The sequence below is a fragment of the Apium graveolens genome, chromosome 3, assembly GCF_009905375.1.
Source record: "Apium graveolens cultivar Ventura chromosome 3, ASM990537v1, whole genome shotgun sequence".
NCBI lineage: Eukaryota > Viridiplantae > Streptophyta > Magnoliopsida > Apiales > Apiaceae > Apium > Apium graveolens.
The window spans coordinates 216,790,201-216,798,873 of record NC_133649.1 but is presented as its reverse complement, the minus strand read 5'-3'; positions in this window follow the sequence as shown (position 1 = coordinate 216,798,873).

The window sequence follows — 8,673 nt, the reverse complement described above, 5'->3', positions numbered from 1 at the left end:
ATGCTAAAGCAGATGAAGGAATTTTTGTTGGATATGCTATTGGTAAAGCATATAGAGTCTACAATCTAAGAACCAACATTGTTGTGGAATCAATACATGTTGTGTTTGATGATAAAAAGATTGAAGGACTGCAAGATGGAGATTACCATGAGAGCCTCAAATTTGACAATGTGGAGATAGTTAGTGATGACAGTGATGATGAAAGTGATCAAGAAACAGTATCAAAGGATAATGCAGAAAAAACCACTACCAATGAAGCACAAAATTCAACATCTGTCGAGTTGCATAATGCTTCATCCGTCGGGAGATAACCAGCTTCATCCGTCGGTACTCAAAATTCACCATCCGTTGGGTCATCAAAAGAAGCTGGAGGTCAGAATATATCACTTACATAAAGTTCCCCTTTCTCAAATCAAAGATCCATTATGTGGCGCCCTCCAAACCCGGGTCAGAAGTTTGGGGTCCACAACACAAACACAATATATCAACCTGTATATGAAATATTAATTGCAATGACCCTGCTTTATGTAACCATGGATCGCAACAGGTTTAAGTATGGAAACAAGCCACAACCTTAATTTATTACATCATACCGAATCCCGACTGAATTAACTTACAATTGATACTAAAGTTTTTGGTTACAATCGTACTATCTTTCCACTGCATGAAGCTCCTACTAACTCGATTCACTTCAAACTGGAACCTTAGCCCGCACTTTGGACTGAGGCATTTCTCTATCATACATATCCTTTTTAACTGTAAAATATATAAAAGAATCGCAAGGGTGAGCTAACTAGCTCAGCAAATCTAATAGAGATAACTGAGGTCAAGCAATGATCAAATGAGATGATTCAAAGGAATCAAGTTTCTTTTTAACCAATCATTAGAATTGGATATTCATTTTAAGTTTTAAAATCAAGGTTAGGCTGCTGGTCAGTCACGCACTAACCCCGAGCAAGCACACAACACTGCTCTAATTACTGGATCCAAGGCACTCATTGGCCTAACTTGACCATTGGTATGGTCTGACCACGAATCTGGTCCACATATATAAAAACTATCCAATCCTAAAGCAGTTCAATATGATAAATAATATAATTCGATAACACAAGATCATAATCAATAATGATTAAACATTTGAATAAAACATAAGAAAACTCATGGATATCACAAGGGTATATCAGGGTATGTAAAAGAAATGGTTTTCATTCTGTAAAAGAATCAGGTATTAGACAAATAGTGATTTTTCGAGGTATAGTTCTTTGATGTTATAAAGAATGGTTGGAGTATAAAAGTTTCTGTGTTTTCAAACAATTTTCTTCCAGTGTTTGGTGTTTGGTAGTTAAACATTTAGGGAGTAGTATCATATCTGTGTGGGTTGGTGTCTGAGGATCAACAAAAGATGATTTACAAAAAGTACGACTTATGGCTCAAAATCAAGAAAATCAGGGTACAAGGTTAAACAGTTTAAAGCACTTGTATTATAAAACAGGAGTTATGTTTGATAATAGCCACATGTTATGAAACAGTTCGAAAACATTAGTAATATATCTTGAAGAAAAGTTCAGAAATACTTGCCTTGCAGGCTTTACAACTATTACTGTTACAACCGGCATTTCTGTGTAATATTAATTATAAATTTAGTACAACTTTAAAAGCCGAATGCCAATATATACAACTATTGTATGCTTGTGTGAATGAGAACTCTGCATCTTAAATTTTCGTTATGTGGTATATGAATTTTCAAAGCAAAAGTTTATTTATTTCTTTCATTTTTGACTTATAAGGAATATTTTAAACCTTGAATAAATTTCTCTTTAAAAGTTATTTTGTTCAAAAATTTCAAAAGTAGTTTTATAAAATTTCTAAAAACCCAAATTATTTTATGGTATAAATTTTATAATTTTTGAACTTGTGTTTTATTTTACAAAAATAAATCTTTATAAATGTTAATTGTTATAATTAGCAAATTACATAGTTGTCCTTGCATGCAAATCCTTTCTATTCAATCCAAAAGGGCTAAAGAGACAATTACCACCCCACTAACTCTTATTTTTCTAGCCAAATTCCTCATTTACCCTTGCATGCAAAATGATCCAAGTATAAGTGGAAGGGTAGTCATGCCAATTCCTATTCCCACTCACATTTATCAAAACAAAAACCATAAAACAAGTAAAAGACATGATCATTTCACACATCACCCACACCACACTCTTTCTTCTCTCCCTCCTCTCTCTCACTCTCGGCTCCTACCCCCTCACTCTCGGCTTTTCAGCCGAAACCACCCCCCTCCCCATTTTCTTTCTTTCTCAATCAAGTTCCCACCTCCTACACAAGTAAATGTTACTTCCCATACCATGATCACATATATTTCAAAGAGTTTTGAGTAGAAAGTTTAAGTTTTAATGTTGCATGTTAAGGCTTTAGTTGAAACTCAAAGTACAACCTTGATTCTTGTGAGTTTAAGGTTCTTTTTGAGAGGACTACAAGGAATGGTGAAGGGCCAAGTCTTGAGAAGGACACTCTTGATGTTAAATGGCCATTCCCTTCCATTTCATTCGGCCATGACCATAGGGGAGCCGAATGAATGGTTCTTGAGACCATTCTTGTTGCTTTGTTCAATTTTTGCATGTTTATGTGATAATGGCTTGAATTTTGTAGTAAAAATTTGATGAAACTCCTTGCATGCTAAGTGATCATCTATATATAGCTCATGCTAGGCTTGCATGTAAATTTCTTGGTAAAACATATTTAGAAAACATGTTGTTTGGCTTGCAAAACTCGAAGATATGCATGCATGTGGATTTCACTTAGAATGTTATAAGATTTTGATCATTTGGAAAGATTTTATTAGTAAGCTTTAATTTCAGTAGGAATAATGTGTTAATATTGATTAATGCTTCTTGATGCATGGTAATAAGTCGTGTATATCTTTTATAAAATGCATAACTTGTTGTTTCAAAAACTTGATAATTTGTGAGTTGTGAAATGTGGTTTCTTTTGTTTTGCCATGATTGCACCTTAGGTAAGGATGATCTCCACCAAGATTATTTTGAGTATAAGGGAGTTAGTTTAGTAGATCACCATGTTTAAGTCTTGGTTTGGGTATTGGGTTGTTGGTGGTTGAGTTTGTCAAGTCAAAACCTTGGAGAAAGGAGAGTTATAATTTTTACAGAAAATCAGTTTAGTACCCTGAGGTTTAGAGTGACTTTTAACCATGTCATTGATGTGCACTTTGAGTCCCAAGCCACCAGAAGTTATTATTGGGAGTATATAAAAGGTTTTAGGTGTTGGTTGGAGGTTTGCATGTCATTTGGTTAGGTGCACAAGTAGAATAACAAAATCTGTCCAGCAGGGGACAGTTTTGTTGCAACTTAGAAATAGGGAGATTTGACCATGTCATGGGTAGGCCCTCATTAGGCCCTGTTGGGCCTTAGTTAGAGGGAGTGTCAGAGAAGTTTTTCCAACCATAGTTCATAGGATATGAGTTAAAAGGATGTGTCACAAGTTAATTCAAGTTAGGGTGTTTTCTGCCCAGGAAAATAGGGGAACCATGGACTTTGAGCTTAGGCCCAAGAAGGCCCAAGCCAGGCCCTTGAGCCACATCAAGGTTGGGAGATGCCCTTAGGTCAGGAGAGTCTTGTGTAAGAGTTTTGAAGGAAAACCTATAGTTTAAGGGTGTCAAATGCACTCAAGAAACCATAGATGTCATTCTGAAATTTGCACCAGTGAACACTTTCACTTAGCACATAGTTTTAGAACACTTAGGAGTGAGATTTAGGTTGACCACCATAGTTGTAAGATAGTATAAGGTCAGTAGAATAAAAGTCACAAGTGAGGGTCAATAGGTCTTGGATAGTTTAGTAAAGGCACATCGAGTTAAGAAGCCAAAATTAGAAGACTTTGTGTAGTTTAGCGACCAAGTGACTTAAGTTGGGGGATCGAGATCATCCAAGCCTAGTGTTGCATTATGGTGTATATGGTGTTATTTGGTATTAATATATGATATGTGATTATGTGGCTATGTGTGTGCAACTATAAATTAAAGGTGAATATAAATTAAGTGCATATAGGCCTAAGTGCCATTCGTGTTTAAATTCGGGTTATAAATAGGTTAAGTTGGTGAGAATATATTATAATGAGGATTATTATTATTATTTATGTAGGATCTCGAGACGAGGGAAAACTTGACATAAAGGTCGAGTGAAGCTCCAGTTGCTCCTACCAGTCAGACCAGACCAGCTTTTCTCAAGGCAAGTGATTCAACTTGTCCTTCATATTTACTGCTAATAGTTCATACATTGCTGCAACTATCCTGTGTCATTTGATATATTAAATCAAGTGTATCTTATGTTTATCTTTGAATTATATAAAAATGCCATGAACCCTCGAGTACGTATTGCAAAGTGGTCTTATCATGATAGTATATTAAAGTAATTCGAATGCCAGGATAAAAGAAATGGTAGTTATAACTCTTGGTTGATTCTCTTGATTTACATGCTGATGATTCCTATGTATTGATATCTCATCCTGATACTTGAACCCCTATAGAACATTACCTTGAACCCTAAAAGTCAGATACTTATCAAAGTGATTCCTCAATGATTGATACCCCTCTTTCTTATCCTAAAGCTTGACAATTCTGATATATCCTGTGTTAAAGATCATTTATGCATACCTTAACACCCTTAGTATTCATGAAGCTTATCTTCTTGATGATCTAGCACTTGAACCTTGATGAGAAACCATTGCTTTAAGCCCAATTTGGCATTACCCTTTATAATATCCAATTGCCTCATTAAATCCCCTTGTCCAATCTTTGATATATGAAAACCATTCAGTTACTTTAATAGAGTATAGTTTTGTGAATCATGGCCCTGAGATTTAGTACCATATTTCCCGTGTTTCGAGTTGATCTATAATCCCTTGATAAAAAAAATGTTTACTGTAAAAGAGATTTGTTATAAATCGGCATCAGTTTTTTGAAATAAATAAAATGTGGGTTTTCAGTCCCAAAGGGGGATAAATGTTTTCTTTGAATAGTGGATCTGGATTGAGACACGAGTCCTTTCCACACTTATATTAGGCTTAAAAGTTGCCTAGGGATTCTCATTAATGTTTTAGAACCCAGCGAGGTTCGGGATTACTTCGCAGCTGATCACCGGCTGTAATTCGTAGCGTCATAAAATAATTTTGATTAAGATATGATTTTTATTTTTGATACCAACAAAATGATGCCAATCACCCAAAGTTTTATCTCTCATTATCATTGGTCATGTCCTCCTATTGACATTCTTTAATATATATCTCGATTTATGTTTTGTATCATATTGTTTAGCACTTGTTGAGCATTTGGCTCACTCCTTGCTTTACCCTGATATTACAGCTAGCAGCTATGGTTAGATTCAAGCAGACTGCCCGTAAGACCTGTGATGCTGATGCCTATGTTCGAGCTCAGGTAGAATAAGTGATAGTAGTTTGTGTGAGGACTCGATATTTAAAATCAGTTGTAATAGATGGTAGTGTTGGGCTGTTCCAAACCCTAAACTGTAAGATCTTGGATTTGGGTATGTTTATTTATTATTAAATGTTGTAATAGTTATATTTAATTTGCTGTTTAAGTTGGGGTGTGACAGGTTTTGGTATCAGAGCTATGGTTTAGAGTCCCTGGACAGCCCAAATAGGTTAAAGGGTATATGTGTAGGTTATAGATAATATGCGAGAGAGTAGGTTAAGTAAGTTTATTATTAATACTCCTCTTATTGGTTTGTCAGCAAAGGGCGCATTCCTCGTCATCCTCTGGTTTGGACGACACTATTGCTTTCACCGTGTATGCTGAGTTGAGGCGCGAGTTTGACATGCTTCAGGGAAAGTACGACCGATTGATAGACCGACTGAAGAACGTGTACCTGGACAGCCGAAACTACGAAGGGAAGCCCAAGGAGCAGATGACTACGAGACTTGAGACCTTGGTTCAGTACGTCAACACTAAGCTTGAGGAGATGCCAGCGCACCGGGACCGCACCAACCAGTATGTCATTCAGATGGTGGCGGATGAGCTCCAAAGCATTGTGAAGACGCTTCAAGAGGAAAAGACTACCAAGCCCCGTTCAGATGGAGTGGAGCCTTAGTTCTTTCCATTTCCCTTTTATGTTGTTGTACTATCAGACTCCCTAGAATTCCCAAGTTGTTTCCATTATTTCCTTTAAATAAGCCTGTTGATCCTAGAATCAGACTTTATTCTAATCCCATGTATTGTGACCTTTAAATTTCAATAATCATACTCTATTGTTCCAATTGCTCTCAACTGTTATTATACGCTTTTATATGCATCATCATATCTGCTTAATTTGAAACCTGACCTCACATGTAAATAAGAATGCCATGCGATACCCTCGAATTGTTTTATTATTCATATCTGTTTTGACATAACTCTTATTTCAGAATCATGCCTCCCAAAAAGAAGAACCCAACAACCACATCCACCACAGACCCAAATATTCTTCGACTACTGGAAACTTTACAACAGCAAACCAATGCTATAGCCCAACAACAACTAACTTTTCAACAACGAATTGAAAACCAAGATAACCGTGAACCACACCAACCACCTGAACCACCAATACCACCTAGACAAATTGTCACTTTTAAGGCTTTTCAGAATGTGAATCCACCTGCATTTCATGATACCACTGATCCAGTAATAGCTAACACATGGATCAAGGAGATGGAAAGGGCTTTTGAGTTGGTACAGTTAGGAGACGATCGGAAGACGCCGTATGCTACTTACTTCTTGAAGGGCGAAGTCATCTATTGGTGGGAATCAGTAAAAGCTATGGAAGCAACTCAACAGGTTTCTTGGGAGAGATTTAAGAAGTTATTTCTGGACAAGTATTACCCTAAGTACATGCAGAATCAGATGGAGCTTAAATTTTTGGAGCTGAAGCAAGGGAACATGACTGTACTGGAGTATGAGAAGAAGTTCACTGAGTTGTCAAGGTTTGTGGCAAAGTATACCAGCACCGAGGAGGAAAAAGCGAAGAAATTTCAGCAAGGATTGGAGCCTTGGATCAGAGATAAAGTGGCTATGTTTGAGCTTGAAACTTATGTGGGAGTAGTTCAGAAAGCTGCTCTGATTGAGAATAATGGGATGCAGTCAAGGAAGGAGAGGGATAAGCTAAAGAGGAAGGTTCCATTTTATGGAAAAAAGTCTGAAGCGGGAAGTTCACAAGATCGGAATATAAAGAGGATCGGATTCCAGAAGGGTGAAAATTTTCAAAAGAAGGGAAATTTGGGTAAAAGGCAAGAATCAAAGGGGAACAACCAGGCAAGCCAAGGACAAGTTGGAGAAAACAGATTCCAGAGACCCGAATGCAAGCACTGTGGAAGAAGGCACCGCGGAGTGTGTAATAAGTTGAGCATTACATGCTATAGGTGCAATCAGAAGGGACATTTGGCGAATGAGTGCAAGATGTCGAAGCCAGGAATTACGTGCTACAAGTGTGGGAAAACTGGACACATAGCTAGGGAGTGCAAGGTAACCGGACCAGTCAAAGCTCTGATGAATGTGGCAAACACCAGTACGAGCGTGCCAGTTGAGGTATTGGCATTACCTCCACCACCTACACCAACCCCGCAAGCAATAGCAAGGACATTTGATCTGAAGATGAAGGATGTTGTTCAGAATTCTGAGGTGATAGCAGGTACATTTTAACTCAATAATGTTAAAGCTAAAGTATTGATTGATTCGGGAGCAACAACATCTTTCATATCAGAAACTTTTGTTGATAAGCTTCAATGTGATAAAATGATTATGAGCGAGGTAGTAAATGTGGTAATTGCGAACCAAGAGAAGATTCATGTGAATCAATTCTGTCCGAAGTGTGAGATTGATATTTCGGGGTATAAGTTTTCAGCCGACTTGATACTCTTCAAGTTGGGAGAGTTTGATATAATTTTAGGCATGGATTGGTTAGGAGAAAATAACGCTCAGATTAATTGTAAGACCAAGAAAGTGTATTTAAAGGCGAAGAGTGGAGAGAAGGTAGTATTTAAGGGGCAGAGGCAAGAACAACTATCTCTCACAATCGTTCAGGCTAAGAAGCTACTTAGGAAAGGTTGTGAGTCGTTCCAAGCGTATGTAGTGGATTCAGAAAAGGGCAACCCCAACATAGAAGATATCCCTGTAGTTAACGAGTTTCCCGATGTGTTTCCAGACGAACTACCAGGCTTATGACCAGATCGACAAATCGAGTTCGAGATCAACCTTGCTCCAGGCACGGAACCAGTTTCAAAGGCCCCATATAGGATGGCACCAGCAGAAATGAAAGAATTAGCGAGCCAGCTACAAGAATTGTTAGATAAAGGAGTGATACGGCCAAGTACGTCGCCATGGGGAGCACCTGTTCTGTTTGTCAAGAAGAAAGATGGGAGTATGCGACTATGCATAGATTATTGAGAGTTGAATAAGGTAACGATCAAGAACCGCTACCCGCTACCAAGAATAGATGACCTTTTTGATCAGCTGAAAGGAGCAAAGTGCTTTTCAAAGATTGACTTGAGATCGGGATACCATCAATTAAAGATCAAAGAAGAAGATATTCCCAAGACAGCATTTAGGACCAGATATGGGCATTATGAATTCCTAGTAATGCCGTTTGGATTGACCAATGC